The following is a 21464-nucleotide window of genomic DNA, read 5'->3' as shown; positions in this document are numbered from 1 at the left end:
TTAAAAAAGAAACAAACACCTAAAAGATATTTTAGAGTAATTACCTTAATTTGAATACAGACTTCTTGTTAGATATTATTCTATCGGTGTTAGTTTTCTTGAATAAGATGACATTGCAGTTGTATAGAAAAATTCCTTGTTCTCAAGAGGCATATGCTGAAGCATTAAGGCTGAAATGTCATGATAACTACAACTTAGTTTTAAATGGCTCAAAAAAAAAAAAAGTACACTACTTATATAGTACTTAATTAACTGGGTTTGTAAATGGGGCCAAGCATTAACCAAAGTCCCTACTAAAATTATATCTAAAATAGAATAATAAGATTTGCAAAGGGAACTTAAAGCCTAATGGATAACTGGTTTTCTGAATTTGTTACCCCCACATAATGACATTTCAAAAACTTAGAATCAGCTTGTAATAGCTTGCAGAGTCATAACGTGTCCCAAGAGTCAGTTTGTCGATGTGTTACGAAGGGAACCTGGGACATAGCCAAGTCAAATCAAGGTCATCCTCAAAAACTTTCCTAAAAAAAAAAAAAAAAAAAAATTTTTTTTTTTTCTAAAGAAGGCTGCAAAATAATCACAGTGGAACCTAACTACATGAAATCATGACTGAGTACTAGAAGGGTGGTGTTCACTGTGGAGTCCATTATAATTAAGGTATTTTAATTAATTTTATTTATTTGCTATCATATTTCAAAAGAGACTTAAGATGGCTTCTTGTTCTAAAATATGGAAACTAGACATCCACCACAGACAGTATATGCATTCGATATGGTTTATGCAGTACTTTTCAATATGTCTATCTGGTGGACATGAGTTTTCCATCCCTAGAAAGACATACTCTTGTGGGAGAAGAGTTAGTTCTTTGGGCTTTTCCCTCACCCTAATGAAAAATCTTTGAGCCCATCCAGTTTTTACACTGTGATTCTGATTCAGAATTAAACAATCTTTTGATTACCAATTCAGTTTGCCAGTAACTTAATGCGGGGAAACAGGATACACTGGCGAATGGAGATACATAACCCATTCCCAAGAAAGGGATATCCTACCTTGTAAATAAACACAATGACATTCTGGTTACCAGTCTCTTGTAAGTTTAGTTAGAGGGGTCACTCCCCCCTGAGTTTTATCAATGCTGGGTAAGCAAATAAGATCAATTTTCCAGACCCTGGCCTCGGTGGTATAGTAGTTAAGCACTGCTAGCATGAAGATCAATGGTTTTAATCCACCATCCTGCTCCAAGGAAGAGAGATATTGCTGTCTGCTCGCATGAAGATTCCTATCGCCATCGAGTCGATCCCGACTCCTAATGACCCTGTAGGACAGGGTAGAACTGTCCCATAGGGTTTCCAAGGCTCTTTTTTTACTCTTTATGGAAACAGACTGCCGTATCTTTCTCCCTCGGAGTAGCTGGTGAGTTCAAACTGCTGACCTTTCGGTTAGCAGACCAGTGCTTAACCACTGCTCTACCAGGGCTCCTTTTCTGTAGAGGTTACAGCCTTAGAAACCTATGGGGCAGTTCCACTCTGTCCTATAGGGTCACTGGGTTTGGTTTTTCAGTCTGGGCTTGTGTGTGGTGACTTGAGGAGCCTGCCCTTCCTGTGCTTTCACATCGTTTTAATTTTATACACTGTGTGCATGTATATCATTTATATTCCAAACAGTATCATTGCAAAAATACTATTATTTATTGGGACAAAAAGACTTTTTGGAAGAATAAAAAAAATCAATTCTGTAGAATTTAAACCTTTACTTTTCATCTTTACAGGGCTAGTTAAAAACCATTATGTAAAGCAGGAAATACATACTAGAGACTATTACCTAAAGTCACACGACCGACGGCTGTTACATAAGATCTAATTACTTTTATAAAATTTTACTTTTAAAACACATGGTTTTTACATTGTGGCAAAATAAATGATTGGTTTCGTTAGTTCATTCAAAAACTATTCAGTTAATACCCAGCCAATTTGTTCCCCGTTCCTGTCGAGTTTGATTCTGACTCAGAGCGACCCTATAGGACAGAGTAGAACTGCATCATAGGGTTTCCAAGGAGCGGCTGATGGATTTGAATTGCTGACCTTGTGGTTAGCAGCTGAACGCTTAACCGTTACGCAACCAGGCCTCCGCCAATTTGTTTATGATGTAGGAAAATATTTGTTTTCTTTTTTGCTGTTTTCAACTATCATGAAGCTATGTGGATACAAGTTAAACAAATATGAGGATAAGCCAAAAAGTATTGCTACAAAATCATAGAAACCTTTATAAACAAAAATTTCCAAAATGTGAAACTATTGTTTCTAGACATATCCTCCATCTAGGTTTATGCATATTTCCATCTCTCTAGCCCTTTCCCAAAGAATTCTGCACTCTTTGATTTATGCCACGTCAGAAACGGCAGTTTCGGCATCCTCAAAAGACTCAAATGGTGTTCCTTTTAGATGTTCTTTGAGTTTTGGGGGGAAAAAAAAGTCTGAGGGGGCAAGATCTGGGCTGTAGGGTGAAAAGAGTAAGGTTTCCCAATGAAATTCTCAGAACAGCCCTTGCTCCCCTGAAGAATGAGCAGGTACATTGTCACGATGGAAAAAAATTCTGCGGAGCAACTTTCCTGGACTTTTTCTCACCAACGCAGTTTCTAATTTTCTTAAAAACATCTTCATAATAAGCCCTAGTGATCACCCTGTGTCCTTCAAGAAAATCTGTCAAGATTACCCCTTTGGAATCCAAAAAAAACAAAAAACAAAAAACAGTTGCCATAACTTTTTGACCGGCCTTCCATCTCTTGGCTCATCTTCAAGGTCTTCCAGACCTTTCTTAAAACACTTGATCCATCTAAAGATTGTTGTTTTATGTGGGGCAGCATTCCCACTAACTTGTTGCGAAACTTAAGTGATTTGGGAAGATACCACTTGAGTTTTGGTAAATTTTGATATTATCCTTGATCTCAAAATTGTTTTTTTCTCCAAGGCACAAAAAGTATCCTTTTCTTTCTTTCTTTTTTTTTTTTTTAAGGCACCCTGAGGAGACTAAGATAAGTGTGTTACGGAGAGAACTTGTCTGCATCCATCTACTGATCACAGAGACATGTTTAAACACGTATTGTTTAGAGTTTGCATGTGTGAACTGGGACTCTAGTGGCAATACTTTTTGACTTACCCTTGTATTATCTAAATTAAACAATACTCTGGCTGCATTTGTCTCTTTCAGACTGTACTTGAGGTATTCAAATATATTTATTTTGCTGTTAAACCTCAAGTCAAACTTTATTTTTCTTGCACACAGTATTTATGTTTCAAATGTTCCATCAGCATTTACAACTTTTAAAGGTTTTTCGTCAAGTTTCAAATGTATTGCTATTTTTAAAAGGCATGAGAACAGTTTTATTTCACAGAAGTAGAAGCTAAGTCCAGGTATTAAGATTCCGTCACATATGTCTACTGTGTGTTCAGCCACGACACCATCTAGATAATGTGAGATGTTCTTAATTAAAGGACTTAAAGCGTTCGAAATAACATCATTTGTGTCCCGATAGAAAGGTCACAGAGGTTCACTGTTAAAAATTTTATTTATAAAAAAAAGGACTTAAAATTATCCATAATTTTACTACCTACAGGTAACTACTGTACAATTTCCAATGTTTTCTGTAACTGTGTTGTGTGTATGCACATGTATATATGTGTATGTTTTCACAGAGTATATATGTCATATGCTGTGCAGTTTGTAGGTGCTGCATTTTTCTGTCAAGAACATATAAAACCCAGCGCCGTCTTAATTTTAGTTTTGGGCTGTTCATTGCTAGCATATGAAAATAGAATTGGTTTTCGTATGTTGAGCTTTTATCCTGCAACCTTGCTGAACTTGTTTATTTGTTCTAGTAAGTCGGTGTGCGTGTGTGTGTGTGTGTGTGTGTATTCTTTTAAGATTATACATACACAATCCTGAGTCTGTGAATAAAGACAGTGTTACTTTATCCTATCCAATCTGCATGCCACTTGCTTCTTTTTCTTCCCTGATTGCACTGGCTAGAATTTATGGTACAATGTCAAATAGAAGTGGTGAGAGTTAACACTCACACGTTTTCCCCAATCTCGTGGGAAAAAAAAATCAGTTTTTCAGCATGAAGTACAGTACGATGTTAGCTGTACATTTTTAGTAGACACTCTTTATCAAATTGTGCAAGTTTCCTTCCCTTCCTAGTTGGTTGAGAGTTTTTATCATGAATGGGTGCTGGATTTTATCCAGTGCTTTTTCTGTGTCTGTTGAGATCATTTTTTTTTTTTTTACTGTATCTTTTTATATGGTGTGTTACATTAAATGATTTGTGGGTAATAAACTAACCGTGCATTCCTGGGATGAATTCCACTTGATCATAATGTATAATCCTTTTTATATGTTGCTGAATTCAATTTGCTAATATTTTCTTGAGGATTTTTGCATCTATATTCATGAGGGATATTGTTCTATAGTTTTCTTTTCTTCTGATGACTTCGGTTTTGGTATCAGGTTAATACCGGCCTCATTGAATAACTTGGGAAGTGTTTCTTCCACCTCCATGTCCTGGGATAATTTATGAAAGATAGTATTATTTCTATTTTAAATGATTTATAGAATTCTCTAGTGAAGCTACCTGGGCCTGAAATTTTATTTATGGAAGATTTAAAATGACTAATTCTATTTTTTTACTTTTATAGATCTATTCAGTTTCCTGTTTCTTGTTGAGTCAGTTTTGGTCATTTTTATCTTTCTAGGAATTTGTCCATTTCATTTAAGTTGTGTAATTTGTTGGCATAAAGTTCTTCATAGTATTTCATTATAACCTTTTCAATTTCTGTACGGTCGATAGTGATGTCCTCTCTTTCATTCCTGATTTTAGTAATTTGTGTCTTCTCAAATTTTTTCTTTGTCAGTCTAGTAAAGTTTTGTCAATATTTTTATTTTTTATCAAAGAATAAATTTGGTTTCATTGGTTTTTCCTCTATTTTCTGCTTTCTATATCTCTGATTTCCACTCTGATCTTTATTACTTCATTCTTTCTGATTACTTTGGGCTTGGTTTACTTTTCCTTTTCTAGTTTATTAAAGTGGAAGTTTAGGTTATTGATTTGAGATTTTTCTTCTTTTCTATTGCGGTGTGTTTAAAGCTACAAAATTCTATATGTGTGCTGTTTAGCTGCATTCCATTAATTTTAATATTTTTTTTCTCTATTCTATTCAAAATATTTTCTAATTTCCCTTGTAGTTTCTTCTTTGACTCGTGGATTGTTTAGAATTGTGCTGTTTAATTTCCAGATTTGTTGCTTTCTAATTTAGTTCCATTGTGGTAGTAAAATAAATCTGTAATATTTCGATTCTTTAAGTTTGTTTAATTCTTTGAGACTTCCTTTGTGGCATAGTATATAGACTATCTTGGAAAGTGTTCCATATGTGCTTGAAAAGAATGTGTATTCTGTGGTTGGATGGAGTGTTCTGTAGTCATCAAGTCTTCTATAGCCTTGCTGATTCTCTGTCTCATTGTTCTTATTAATTATTAAGAGTGAGGTATTGAAATCGCCAATTATTGTTTACCATTTTAGGTGCTCTTCATTCTTCATGTGGATTCAAGTTACTGTCTGGTGCATTTTCTTGATCCAGTAGCTTCTTCTCCTCCCTTTTCCTTTGTTCAATAATTATCATGTGTGTTACATTTTTATTCTTTATATGTCCCAAAATACAATTTTATAATTATTGTTTTATGCAATTATATTTTTGATTAGTTTAGATAGTAAAACAGGAAAAAAAGTATTTATAATGTCTTTTATATTTACTTATGTAACTACCTTTACTGGTGCTCTTTATTTCTTCATGGGGATTCCATTTACCTTCCATTTGCTGTTATTTCCTTTCATCCTCAAGGACTCCTTTAGTATTTCTTATAAGGCAAGTCTACAAGCATCAAATTCTCTCAGTCAGTTCTGGGTTTCGTTTTTTTTTTTCTTTCAGCACTTTGAATATGTCATTCCACTACCTTCTAGCCCCCATTCTTATGAAAAGTCATCTGTTAATATTATTGTGGTTCTCTTGTAAATGAGGAGTCATTTTGCTCTTGCCACTTTCAAGATTTTCCCTTTGTCTTTGTCAGGACCCAGTGCAAAATGAAAGGGGGCCTCTTGTTCATGAATTATTAAGAATTTTTAAATAGTGACTGCAAAGCTGGCCCTGGACTTGGCTTTCAACAATTTGACTATGATTTTACTGTGATATGTAGATGTTTATCCTATTTAGAATTTGCTGAGCTTCTTGAATGTGTCAGTTAAGCTTTGCATCAGATTTGAGAGGTTTTCAGGTTTTATTTCTTCAAATATTTTTTTTTTCTGCCCCTTTCTTTTTCTCCTCTCATTCTGGTACTCACATTACATGTATGTTGGTTAGCTTAACGGTGTCCCTAGGTCTCTGAAGCTCTGCTCATTTTTGTCTCTTTTTTTGTTGTTGTTCTTGTTGCTCTTCAGATTGAATAATTTCTTTTGATCTACAAGTTCACTGATTCTTTCTTCTGCCAACTCAAATCTGCTATTTAACTTCCCTAGTGAATTTTTAATTTCAATTATTGTAATTATCAATTCTAGTATTTTCATGGTATTTCTAGTATTCTAGAATTAGTAGCATACTAGTAATTATTAGTATTTCTAGTGTTAAAAAGCAAAGAAGTCACTTTGGGGACTAAGGTATGCTTGATCCAAGCCATGGTATTTTCAGCCACCTCATATGCATGTGAAAGCTGGTCAGTGAATAAGGAAGACTGAAGAAGAACTGACACCCTTGAATTATGGTGTTGGCAAAGAATGTTGAATACATCATGGACTGCCAGAAGAATGAACAAATCTGTCTTGGAAGAAGTACAGCCAAGGATGGTGAGACTTTGTTTCATGCACTTTGGATATGTTATCCAGAGAGACCAGTCCCTGGAGAAGGACATCATGCTTGGTAATGTATAGCATCAGCGAAAAAGAGGAAGACCCTCAACCAGATGAATTGACACAGTGGCTGCAACAATGGGCTCAAGCATAACAATGATCATGAGGATGGTGCAGGACTGGGCAGTGTTTCTTTCTGTTGTCCATAGGGTTATTATGAGTGGGAACTGACATGACAGCACCTAACAATAACAACCATGTTTCCATTTGGTTCTTTTTAAATATAATTTTATCTCTTTATAAATATTTTCTATTTGATGAAGCATTGTTGTCATATATTGTTTTCCTTCTTTGGATATCATTTTTTAGTTCTTTGATCATATTTATAATAGCCAATTTAAAGTCTTTGTCTGCAACATCCAATATCCAGGCCACCTCAAAGATAGTTTCTATCGACTTCCTTATTTTGCTGCATATAGGTCACATTTTACTGTTTCTTCACATGTCTCATAATTTTTTATTGAAAACTGAATATTTTAGATAATATATTCTAGCAGCTCTGGATTCTGATCCCCTCAATTGGAGGTTGCTAATTTTTGCTGTTTTCTTTGTTTCCTTAGTGACTCTCCTGGACTAATCATATGGGATCTGTCTCCCTTGCAATGTGCAGCTGCTGGTGTTTCTGCTCAGCTTTTCTTTTTCTCCTTATCCTTCTTTGTTAAATCTGGTAGCAGCATTGCTTAGTGGCCAGCTAATGACTGAACAGAAATTATATTTAAACACTTTGATCCAGTGAACTTCTATCCTTTAGCAGTGGATATGTGTTTGGTTTAAAGATCATATTTAATGTTCAGGCAGTTTACAAGTCTACCCCTGCCATTATTTTCTGTGTGCACAAAGCTTCATATTCAGCCAGGTACAAGTAGATAACTAGGGCCTTCTCTGCTTTCTCTTGAGCACAATCATGCATTCAGTCTTCCAGATACTCAAGGATAGTTAGGAGCTTATTAGGAACCACTATGGCTATCTCAGTCACCAGATAACTTCTTTAAATTTCTGGCTGGTCTGCTGCTTGCCCCAACCCATATTTCAACTTCAGGCTGGCTATAATGCTGGCCCTCCCTGATTGTTTGGTACTGAGATCACTATTGTTTTTGACAGTACCTCTAGGCATGAGTTTTTTCAAGCTCTGCTCAAAATGAAATGGCAGCTGCCACTCATGGCCTACTCTACCATGGTACAACTACAGCATCATGGAAGTGGAGGTAATGGGAGGTTGGGAACAGCCCCAGGCTAAAACACCACAGACTCCCACTGACCTAAGCATCAGTTTTTCTTGAATAAATGCATCTCTTTTTGTTTGTATGTCTTTGGTTAATTTATAGAGTCCTGAGGGTTTTTTTTTTTTTGGACTATTTTGTCAGATTTTATCATTGCTTTTTGGGGAAAGGATTTGCAATGCTTCTCCCTCAGCCAGTCTGGTGTTTTGCTCATGCACATTCTTAAAGTATTTTTTTTATAGGGATTACAATATACATCCTTAACTTTTGGCAATCAGGTTAGAATTAATGTTGTTTCTACTTCATGCAACATGTAGAAACCTTGTAATATATAGGTTTGTTTACTACTGCTCATTTGCCACCACTCCTTTATGCTATAGTTGTCATATATCTACATACATCTATGTACAACTTGGATTAAAGAACTGACAAGAATTTAGATTAAATAACTTTTCATTCAAAAAACACAAATACAGGGCCCAAAGTCCATCAAAAGGAGAAAAGATAGTCTTCTTAACAAATGGTGCTGACAAAACTGGATATCCATCTGCAAAAAAAAAGAAACAGGACCCATACCTCACACCATACACAAAAACTAATTCAAAATGGATCAAAGACCTAAATATAAAGCCCAAAATTACAAATAGAAGAAAAAATAGGATCAACGGTAGAAGCCCTAATACACGGCATTAACAGAATACAAACCATAACTAACAACACGCGAACTCCAGAAGATAAGCTAGATAACTGGGATCTTCTAAAAATTAAACGTTTAAGCTCATCAAAAGACTTCACCAAAAGAGTAAAAAGAGAACCTACAGACTGGGAAAAACTTTTTGGCTATTACAAATCTAACAAAGGTCTAATCTCTAAAATCTATAGGAAGATCCAACATGTTTACAACAAAAAGAGAAATAATCCAATTAAAAAATGAGCAAAGGAAATGAACAGTCACTTCACCAAAGAAGACATTCAAGCAGCTAACAGACATATGAGGAAATGCTCATGGTCCCTTGCCATTAGAGAAATGCAAATCAAAACAATGAGATACCATCTCACCTTGGCATTACTGGCACGAATCAAAAAAAAAAAACAAAAAACAGAAAATAACAAATGTTGGAGAGGCTATGGGGAGATGGGAGCTCTTATGCATTGCTGGTGGGAATGCGAAATGATACAACCATTTTGGAAAAAGATATGCCACTTCCTTAGAAAGCTAGTTGTAGAAATACCGTATGATCCAGCCATCCCACTCCTAGGAATATATCCTAGAGAAATAAGAGTTTTCACATGAATAGACATATGTACACCCATGCTCATTGCAGCATTGTCCACAATAGCAAAAAGATGAAAACAACCTAGATGCCTGTCATGGATTGAATTATGTCCCCCTAAAAGTATTAACTTACTTAGGCCATGATTCCCAGTATTCTGAGGTGGTTCTCCATTATGTGATTGTAATTTTATGTTAAAGAGGATTAGGGTGGTCACATCCTAGGTCACATCCTTGATCCAAGGTAAAGGGAATTTCCCTGGGGTGTCACCTGCACCACCTTTTATCTCTTAAGAGATGAAAAGAAAGCTAGCAGAGAGGGGGACCTCATACCACCAAGAAAGCAGTACTGGGAGCAAAGTGTGTCCTTTGGACCTGAGGTTCCTCCACTGAGATGCTCCCAGACCAAGGGAAGACTGATGACAAGGACCTTCCTACAGAGCCAACAGAGAGAGAGAGAGACTTCGCCTGGAGTTGGCACCCTGAATTCAGACTTCTGGCCTACCGGACTGTGAGAGAATAAACTTCTCTTTGTTAAAGCCACCCACTTGTGGTATTTCTGTTTTAGCAGCACTAGATGACTAAGACAATGCCCATCAAAAGATGAATGGATAAACAAACTATGGTACATATGTACAATGGAGTACTATGCAAGGATAAAGAACAATGATGAATCTGTGAAGCATCTCACAACATGGATAAATCTGGAAAGCACTATGCTGAGTGAAATAAGTCAATCACAAAAGGACAAATATTGTATGAAGCTACTACTATAAAAACTCATGAAAAGGTTTACACACAAAAAGAAACAATCTTTGAAGGTTAAGAGGCAGGGGAAAGGTGGGGATGGAAAAACACTAAATAGACAATAGATAAGTGGTAACTTTGGTAAACGGTGGGACAGTACACAATACTGGGGAAGCCAGCACAGCTTGTCCAAGGCAAGGTCATGGAAGCTCCTTGGATACACCGAAACTCCCTGAGGCACTGAAGTGCTGGGCTGAGGGCTGTGAGGACCATCGTGTCCAGGAACATATAGCTCAATTGGCAGAACATAGTTTATAAAGAAAATGTTCTACATTCTACTTTGGTGAGTTGCATCTGGGGTCTTAAAAGCCTGTGAGCGGCCGTCTAAGATATTCCACTGGTTTCACCCTGCTGAAGCAAGCGAGAATGAAGACAACTAAAGATACAAGGGAAAGATTAGTCCACAGGGCTACTGGACCACATCTACCATGGTCTCCACCAGACTGAGTCAAGTACAACTAGATGGTGCCTGGCTAACACCACTGACTGCTCTGATATGGATCACAAAAAAGGGTCCCAGGCAGAGCTGGAGAAAAGTGTAGAACAAAATTCTAACTCACAAAAAAACACCAGACTTAGTGGCCTGACAAAGACTGGAGAAACCCCAAGAGTATAGCTCCTGGACAGCCTTTCAGCACAGTAGTGAAGTCACTTCTGAGGTTCACCCTTCAGCCAAAGATTAGACAGGCCCATAAAACAAAATGAGACTAAAGGGGCACACCAGCCCAGAGACAAGGATTAGGAGGCAGGAGGTGACAGGAAAGCTGGTAGGGAACCCAAGGTCGAGAAGGGAAAGTGTTGACATTTTGTGGGGTTGTTAACCAATGTCATAAAATAATATGTGTACTGTTTAATGAGAAGCTGGTTTGTTTTGTAAACCATCATCCAAAGTACAATTATAAAAAAAAGAAATGAAGAGACACAGTGGAGACACACCAAAAAGAAAACACGAATACTTTTAAAAGAGAATATTATAACAAAAACTCTTTATGCGTGTTCTGCACCTGGGTATAGTGCATTTCTTATAGTTCAAAAACCTTGGAAGGGAAAGAAAGCCTTTATATTTTAGAGACTAATACGTAGAATAATGGCTCTAATTCTTTCACCATATAAAAGGTGCATAGGGTTATTTGGGGCAAAGGTATTGTGTGCAAAGTAAGTGATCTGTGTTCACTTGCAATACCTTTGCCCCCACGCAATCACACAGAACTGAACTTACATACACAACAAGAGAACTGGCACTCACCAGTATTTTGCAACAGTGTAATCAATCACGAGTCACTAATATATTTTAGAAATGTCAGGGAATGGTATACAGTCAGCTCTCTGTATACGTGGGTTCTGCACATGCAGATTCAACCAATCGTGGACGGAAAATATTTTTTTTTAATTTTTAGAAATTTCCAAAAAGTAGAACTTGAATTTGCTGTGTGCCAAGCACTATGCTGAATCAAGTGATGTGTAGGCATACCCTGCTGTAGCTTCCCTCCATTTCACAAGCTCTCATTCTCTCTCCAGCACTCATCGTTTGAGCATTGTTCGCCTTGCGTCTCATTCGTTAGCTACTTGTGTTGTGCCCACACTTTTTTTCTTGTCATTATTCCCTAAACAATACAGTACTATATAACAACTATTTACATAGGATTTATGTTGTATTAGGTATTATATGTAATTTAGAGATGATTTAAAGTACACAGGAGGATGTGCATAGGTTACATGCAAATACTACAGCATTTTATATAAAGGACTTAAGCATCCTCGGATTTGGGTATACACAGGGATCCTGGAACTAATCCCCTGAAGATCCCAAAGAATGACTGTATTTTCTCTTCCTGACTGTTCTAGGTTATGACAATACAATCAGGGGAAAGTATTCAGGTTGTAGTTTTTGTTTAGTTGTTTTTATCTTTTGGAGAATAAACAATGTATTTACTTTTCAATGCTATCTTTTAGACTATATGTATTTTTTTTCTCTTGTTTTAAAATTATCTCTTGGTAATGTGTACTATTAATTTTATGCTATATATATATATACACTCATATGCATGGTTGTACCACATTTGTCTATTTTGGAAAGTTAATTTGTAAATATTAGAGAACATATTTACAAGAATAAACTGTTTTATTCCTGTCTGGAATATTTCTTATCTCCTCTCAGTTCATCTAAATCTTAACTATCAATTAGAATCCAACTCAAAACTTCACTCTTTCAGGGACTCTACCCTGGATATCACACCTGGAAATGGTCTTTTCCTTCCTCCCTCCCTTCCTCTCTTCCTTCTTTTCTTCCCTTCTACTCTTAGTGAGACACTACACTAGTAATAGAAGTTACGTAAAAGTTGTCCATACCAAATAATTTGGCACTTGTAGCTATATGTTTCTATATCTTATTTCCTCAGTTAAATTATAAGTTCCTTGGGGGTATATCCTCCACTCTATTATTTATTGCATTCCTTATAAAATATAGCTGGGTTACTTCTACGTAGTAGAGGTTCTGGACAAAAGTTTAATTTATATGATGATTATGGTATTTGCAAGCTTCCTTTAAATATGCTTACATATGGAAGACACAAATAATTTCAATGTTAGGTATACCATTTAATTATTCCACATAAAATATTCTAATACAGGCATGGAATTAACTTTGAAGCTTTTCAAAACTCAGTCACCTCTTCCTATGTACATAATTACTCCTACCTGGCAATTTTTTTCTCTATTATTTTCCCAGTTCTGTAAGAATTCTCTCTCTCTGTCTCTCTCGATCTGTGTGTATATCAGGAAACCATATAAATGTAACACCATTTAAAGAGTTAAGTAATCCAGGTCTATATCAGATTCGCATCTGGTGTACCTTAGCGTACAGGATTAGTAGTAAGGGACCAGTGGAAAGAGCACTGCCTTAGGACAAAGAACATAAAGCCTCTACTCCTTCACTGACGTCTGATTCATTTCAGAATACTACCTAACTCATTCTATGAAGCCACCATATCCCTGATACCAAAACCAGGTAAAGACATCACAAAAAAAGAAAATTACAGACCTATATCCCTCATGAACATAGATGCAAAAATCCGCAACAAAATTCTAGCCAATAGAATTCAACAACATATCAAAAAAATAATCCACCACGACCAAGTGGGATTTATACCAGGTATGCAAGGCTGGTTTAATATTAGAAAAACGATTAATGTAATCCACCATAAAAATAAAACAAAAGACAAAAACCACATGATCTTATCAATTGATGCAGAAAAGGCATTTGACAAAGTCCAACACCCATTTATGATAAAAACTCTCAGCAAAATAGGAATTGAAGGAAAATTCCTCAACATAATAAAGGGCATTTATACAAAGCCAACAGCCAACATCACTCTAAATGGAGAGAGCCTGAAAGCATTTGCCTTGAGAACAGGAACCAGACAAGGATGCCCTTTATCACCACTCTTATTCAACATTGTGCTAGAGGCCCTAGCCAGAGCAATTAGGCTAGACAAAGAAATAAAGGGCAACCGGATTGGCAAGGAGGAAGTAAAATTATCTCTATTTGCAGATGACATGATCTTATACACAGAAAACCCTAAGAAATCCTTCAGAAAAGTACTGAAACCAATAGAAGAGTTTGGCAGAGTCTCAGGTTATAAGATAAACATACAAAAATCACTGACGTCTACTTCATTTGTAAAATGTGGGAGTATTGGGTTGTGTGATTGCCCAGTAGGTCTCGCCTAGCTCTAAAAGTATATGAGCTTATGTCGATTAGCTCTTTTGACTACAAACCAGGAAATGGGATATTTAATGTACAAATGTAGTATATATCCCTTGCCAATTTTGCCTACTGCCTGCTCATTTTCCAATATGTACAACAAACAATCTGTAAATGCTATTTTCCAGGTCTAGAAGGCCCTTCTCACCTCTTCTTTATTTTATGGAAGTTCAACCCATTCTTCATGATGAGGTTCCACCTCTGCCAGAGGAAAATAACTAACTTGTCTTCCCCAGTCATTCCAGTCAACATGGGTCCATCTTTTTCTGAGCTGCCATAGCACTTACCACCCAGTTCAACAACCGTTTCCCTCCTATTTATTTCTTGTGTATAGTTTGTGTCCATCCTATGTAACATGGAGCACATCTTATACTTTTCTTCCTGCCTCCTTGTCAAGTAAATATACTGGTTAAACTTGATTTTTAAATTCAAATATGGTCACATTAGTCAGAGACTAAAAACCTTTCAGAGGCATAGATAAAGGATGCTTTTGCATAAATTAGTTGTGTGGCGAACTGCTCTTAATGGAATATTTGCTTCAGACAACTTTACTCACTTATTCTGCCAGGAACTGTTACATTAGATAGCCCACTTTAGAGTGTAAACTGCCACAACTCCTTTAAAACAACTTGACAATATGTATCAAGAACCATAAAATATTTTTGCACTCTTACTATATCTACTTCTGGGAATTTGTCCTAAAGAAACAATCTGAAATCAGAAAAAGAAAAAAAACTTTATATACAAACATGTTTATAATAGGATGATTTGCAATATTAATGTTCAAAAATAAGTAAACAGGCAAATGCATGATGTATGCATGAGAGAATATTATGTAACCATTAAAATGTAGATGGTAAATCTTGGATCAACAAAGGGAGCTGCTATGATATAATGTTAAGTGAAAAAAATCAGGATATGAAATTGTACATATAGCATGATCAAAACAATGCAAAATATAAGTAGAAAAAAGAAATGAAAAGGAATATACCAAAATACAAAGAGGAGTTGTCTTTGAACAGCAGGACTGTAATTTGTGTTTTTTCCTTTCTCTATTTTTTTCCTGTTTTCCAAATTGTCAAAATTGAAGACATGTTAATTTTGGAATAAAAACATGTCTTAAAAAGTTTAACGGGAGCATCAAAGATTTAGCTTTAAGCAGAAATTGTTTGGAGTTTAAATATCTTAGTGTGTTGTCTAAATAGAAGTTCAATCTCCCCCTGTCCCCACCCCACCCCCTTAAATGTTGTCAAGTCTGAAAAGTAATCTAACCATTTGGGGCACTATTTTGAATCCTTTCTTCAGACTTTCTAGTATGTGTTATCCCCTGGATGGGTCGTTGGGCAGTTTGGATTCCTACAGAACTAAGGATAAGCTGTGAGGGAAGAGGAGAAGGAGGAAGCGGCTTTCTGAGCTCCTTTCCTCATTTGATGGGCAGAACACCAGTTGGTTCAGGAAGTTCTGAATCAGCCCTTTCTCCAGGCAGAGGCAGAAGTACCGGGTATGGTTTGCTCAAGTTGGGCGGATTAGGATCTCACAGATTTTTGGTGGCCTTTTCACATCAAGGAATATATACATAGGGCAGGTCAACCATGGACACAAAAATCCTGAGGCATCTATTGGGCAAATTTATGACACTAATAAAGTAGATACATTTAGTTTAATTTCTAGAACAAACTTTCATGGTGGTATACCTTAAACTGTTTAAAATAAATTTAGGCATATCTGCCTCAGAATAACTAGTATATTTTAGGATATTCCCATATGACAAGCCAGACCCCTCCAAAAAGTTTTTCAATGTGAACATAGTCCCGTCTATCAGAGAAGTAAAAACTCCAAACCAGACTTGCCAAAAATCAGGTTAAAGGCACAAAGAAACAATTATAACAAGCAGGATCAGGCAATAATACTAAAAAAGGTAAGAGAATATCCTGAGAAACAAAAGTGAAACTTAAGTGATAGAAAGAAAATGAAACTGAAACTTAGCCAGCAAACTAAATAGGTTTGCTGGCTAAGTTTCAGTTTCAAAAAAAAAAAAACTCTCCTGATCTTAACAGAGTGCTAACAGGTAACTATATATGAGGCAGTATTGTAAAAAGTAAAGCACAGAAATATCTTAAGCATTCCTAAGTTATATTTGTACCCAAAATGAAACTCTTAACCACCTGTGTGACCTTGCTGAAATCACTTAACCTCTCTGAGCCTCAGTTTACTCACCTGTGAAAATCAGGGTAATAGTACATGTCAGCCTAAAGTACACATAGAATCTCAGGGCTTGGGCCTAGGAGATGATCAGACTCTCCCCCTTCCACTGGCACAGGGCGCAGTCCTGCTGGGCATGAGCCAGTCAGCTCACTTCTGGGGCCACAACTCTCCTGTCATGGAAGTGAGCCCTATGGCCATCAGGATTCTCCAGGGCCCACTGTGGCTCAAGCATGAAGTAAATTGAATCTTGAACAATGTGAGGGGGACGGGAGAGAAGACAGACTGGGAAGGTGCCAAACTGATCTGTTTTTAGAAGATGGCTCTGTGAGGACAGTTGAGTGATCACAAGTGGCTCAGAAGATACTATAATCGTTGTTACCAGAAAGAAGGCTGTAGTGCTGGGTGGGCGTGAATAAAACAATGATGGAGAGAAGACCAAGAGACCAGTGGGTGGCACCAGGGCCAGCTTTGTGGGCGTTCCACCTGTACTGCTGCACAGGCCCCCTGCTCAGAAAGGCCCCATGCTTATTTAAATGCTCACTCTCACCATCTTGAAAATCTTAATGATTTTTTACTGGGGCCCTGCAATTTCATTTTACACTGGGTGCTACAAATTATGCAGCTGGTCCTGGGTAGAACATCCTAGACCTGCTTATCAGCAGGCTAGGGGGAGGTGGGAAGAGGGACACAAGGGAGATCAGGAACTGGCTCTGGGATACATGGCTTTTCCCCAAACTGACAAAACCAAACCAGTTGTTGAGTTGATTCTGACTCATGGGGACCTCATGGGTTTCAGGGTAGAGCTGTGCTCCATAGGGTTTTCAACGGCTGTGACCTTTCGGAAGCCTTTCTTCCTAGGCACCTCTGAGTAGATTAGAACCTCTGTTAAGGATTGAGTTGTGTCCCTCCTGAATATCTGTCAACTTGGCTTAGTCCATGACTCCCACTATTGTGTGATCAGCTACCACTTTGTCATCTGATGTGATTTTCCTATGTGTTGTAAATCCTGCCTCTATGTCAGTGAGGCAGGATTAGAAGCAGTTTTCTTAATGAGTCAGGACTCAATCTATAAGACTAGGTCATGTCTTAGGGCCAATCTCTTTTGAGATATAAAAGAGAGAAGAGAGCAAAGAGCCATGGGGACTTCATACCAACAAGAAAGCAGTGCCAGTAACATAGTGTATAAAGAAAATGTCCTATATTCTACTTTGGTGAGTAGCATCTGGGGTCTTAAAAGCCTGTGAATGGCCACCTAAGATATTCCTCTGGTCTCACCCCTTCGGGAGCAAAGGAGAATGAAGACAACTAAAGATACAAGGGAAAGATTAGTCCAAAGGACTAATGGACCACATCTACCAGGGCCTCTGCCAGACTGAATCCAGTACAACTAGCTGGTGCCCGGCTACCACCACTGACTGCTCTGATAGGGATCACAATAGAGGGTCCAGGACAGAGCTGGCGAAAAATGTAGAACAGAATTCTAACTCACAAAAAAACACCAGACTTACTGGCCTGACAGAGACTGGAGAAACCCTGAAAGTATGGTCCCCGGGCATCCTTTTCACTCAGTAGTGAGGTCAATCCTAAGGGTCACCCTTCAGCCAAAGGTAAGATAGGCCCATTAAACAAAACGAGACTAAAGGGACACACCAGCCTAGGGACAAGGACTAGAAGGTAGGAGGGGACAGGAAAGTTGATAATAGGGAACCCAAGGTCGAGAAGGGAGAGTGTTGACATGTCTTTGGGTTGTTAACCAATGTCATAAAACAATATGTGTACTAACTGTTTAATGAGAAACTAGTTTGCTCTGTAAACCTTCATTTAAAGTACAATTAAAAAAAAAAAAAAAGAAAGCAGTGCCAGGAGCAGAGCGCATTCTTTGGACCCAGGTCCCTGCACTGAGAAGCTCCTCGACCAAGGGAAGATTGATGACAAGGACCTTCCTCCAGAGCCGACAGAGAGAGAAAGCCTTCCCTTGGAGCTGACACTCTGAATTTGGACCTCTAGTCTCCTAGACTGTGAGAGAATAAATTTCTCTTTGTTAAAGTCGTCTACTTGTGGAATTTCTGTTATAGCAGCATTAGATGACTAAGACAACCTTCGACCTTTCTGTTAGTAGCTGAGCAAATAACCATTTGCACCACCCAGGGACAAACCCCAATAAATGGTAGGCCAGGGTTGTACTGCACTTTCTGCTTTGAGGATGGGCTTCACACCTAAAGGGCTAACATGAGAGATTGTGGGAACTGTGTCACTCCTTCCCAAGGAGGCAGCCCCACAGAGGTTGTCCTGGACCCACAGGTGGTAACTGAGAAAGGGGCAAGGACCTGATCACTGTTGTCATTTCTTCGTCATTTTTTTTCTTTGAGATAGAATTCATATAACATAAAATTAACCATTTTAATGTGTACACTTCAGGGGCATTTAGTACATTTGCAATGTTGTATAACCACTACTTCTATCTAGTTCCAAAATATTTACATCACCCCAAAAAGAAGCCTTGTACCATTAAGTAGTCACTCCCCACCTCCCCTCCCTCCCAGCCCCTGGCAAATGTGAATCTGCATTATCTCTATGGATTTACCTATTCTGGATATTTCATACAAACAGAATTATACAACAGGTGACATTTTGTGCCTGACTTCTTTCACTTAGCATAATGTTTTCAAGGTTCACCCATATCATAGCATGTATCATTACTTCTTTCCTTTATATGCTTGAATAATATTCCATTATATGGATACACCACTTTTTTTTTAATCCATTCATCAGCTGACAGACATTTGGGTTGGGTTGTTTTTACTTTTTAGCTATTGTGAATGGTGCTGCTATGAACACCTGTATAAAAGTATTTGTTTGAATACCTGTTTTTAATTCTTTTGGGTATATACCTAAGAGTGGAATTACTGGATCATACGGTAATTCTATATTTACCTTTTTTTTTTTAAGTTGTTTCTTTTTATTGAGTTGAAATTCACATAACATAAAATTAACCATTTTAAACTGTACAATTGTGATATTCAGTGTATTCAAAATGTTGTGTAGCCATCAGCTTGTTCTATTTTTAACACTTTTCTTCATCCCATGAAAACACCCTGTACCCATTAAATAATCACTCCCCATTCCCTCCTCTCCTCTGTGTTTAACTTTTTGAGGAACTGTCAAAATGTTTCCTACAGTGGTTGCACCATTTTGCATTCCCACCAGCAATGTACGAGTGTTCCAGTTTCTCCACATTCTTCCCAATAAGTGTTATTTTCCATCCTAGTGGGTGTGAAGTGGTGTCTCATTGTGGTTTTGATTTGCCTTTCCCTAACGACTAATGATGTTGATCATCTTTTCATATGCTTGTTGGCCATTTGTATATCTTCTTTGGAGAAATGTCTTTTCAAATCTGTTGCCCATTATTCAACTGGGTTGTATGTCTTTTTGTTGTTGAGTTGTGAGAGTTCTTGGCATGTTCTGAGTATTAGACCCTTATCAGATACATGATTTGCAAACATTTTCTCCCATTCCATATGTTGTCTTTTCACTTTCTTCATAGTGTCCTTTGATGTACTAAAGTTCTTCATTTTGATGCAGTCCAATTTATTTTTTCTTTTGTCACTCATGCTTTTGATGTTGTAGCTAAGAACCCATTGCCAAAGCCAACGTCACAGTGATTTACCCCATGTAAAAAAAAAAAAAAAAAAAAAACAACTAGTTTTTTTTTTTTTTTCTTCTAAGAGCTTTATAGTTTTAGTTCTTACATGTAGGCCTTTGATCCGTTTTGAGTTAATTTTTGCATATGCTGTGAGGTATGGGTTCATCTTTATTCTTTCGCGTGTGAATATCCAGTTGTTCCAGTAACATTCGTTAAGAAGATTATTCTCTCCCCATTGAATGGTCTTGGCAGTCTTATTGAAAATCAATTCACTATAGGTGTATGAGTTTATTTCTGGGTATTTAGTTCTATCCCATTAACCAATATGTGTTGTCATTTTTAATAGGTGTGAGTCAGAATGTGTCAGGATGAGCTGCAGCCCACCTTGTATGACAACATGTCAGAACGTTCTGGCCCAAAGGTCAGATACATAATGCTTGGAAAATTTGGTGAAAGAGGAGAGCTGCTAACACTAAGCATAAATACTGTAAGCACATATGCTGAGACAACAAGCTAAGGACCGTTTCAAGAAGTAAGTATATAAATAAAGACAACCTGTGAAGCTTTACTCGGCAGAACTGTCCTCAAAGCAATGGTTTTGACTATTCTTGGGTATGAACTCATTCTACAAATACATATTAAACACCCTGATGAAGAGTAGATCCATCAGGTACACCGCAAACAATTCAGAACGTGGTGCTCTATTTGCTATAACCAGGAAGAAATTATGATGTACTTGCTTGAAAAGCTTGAAGCTACTTTAAATAATCCCCGTTTTCAGTTTCGGAATATAATAATTTACTTTTCTCTCTCTTTAGACAAAACAGCCACAGCTTTAGGAGTAAACATAGTTGAAATAGGGGCCCTGGTGGCACAGTGGTTAAGAGCTTGGCTGCTAACCAAAAGGTTGGCAGTTCAAATCTACCAGCTGCTCCTTGGAAACCCTATGGGGCAATTCTACTCTGTCCTATGGGGTCACTATGAGTCGGAATCGACTAGACAGCAATGGTTTTTTGGTAGTTCAAATAAATTCAGTAAAATTAGTTGTTAGTTGCCGTGGAATCAGCTCCGATTCATGGCGACCCTGTGTATGACAGAATGAAACGTTGCCCAGTCCTATGCCATCTTCATGATCATTGGTGTGTTTGAGTCCATTGTTGCAGCTGTTGTGTCAATCCATCTCATTGAGGGCTTCCCTATTTGTCATTGGCCCTCTACTTCATCAAATATGATGTCCTTTTCTTGCAGTTGGTCTCTCCTGATGACGCATCCAAAGTAAGTGGGCTGAAGTCTCATCATAGCTGAATCTAAGGAACATTCTGGTTGTATTTCTTCTAAGACTAATGTGTTCATTCTTTTGGCAGCCCATGGTATATTCAGTATTCTTCACTAACCTCACAGTTTTAATGCATCAGTTCTTTCGGCTCCCTTTTTCATGATCCAACTTTCACATGCATGTGAGAGATTGAAAAGACAATGGCTTGGGTCGGTGTTTATTTAGTGTACCATGTTAGATGATGATACTTGTTCATTCACTCCAAAAATATAGCCTTCGTGTCTCCTCTGTGCCACATATTGCACAAGACACTGGGTAGAAGAGG

The 21464-nt window shown here is 37.5% G+C and overlaps 1 long non-coding RNA gene across 1 annotated transcript in view; it reads right to left on the bottom strand.

The window, feature by feature from the left end:
* Positions 1-335: 335 nt before the first annotated feature.
* LOC126085769 (uncharacterized) overlaps positions 336-21464 on the bottom strand; it is an 80585-nt gene continuing 59456 nt past the window's right edge. The window contains exon 4 of the long non-coding RNA XR_007519346.1: positions 336-524. This is a non-coding gene — a long non-coding RNA (uncharacterized LOC126085769). The remainder of the gene's footprint in view (positions 525-21464) is intronic.

The sequence above is a fragment of the Elephas maximus genome, chromosome 11, assembly GCF_024166365.1.
Source record: "Elephas maximus indicus isolate mEleMax1 chromosome 11, mEleMax1 primary haplotype, whole genome shotgun sequence".
Classification (NCBI taxonomy): Eukaryota; Metazoa; Chordata; class Mammalia; order Proboscidea; family Elephantidae; genus Elephas; species Elephas maximus.
This window is presented reverse-complemented; position numbering and strand designations above follow the sequence as displayed.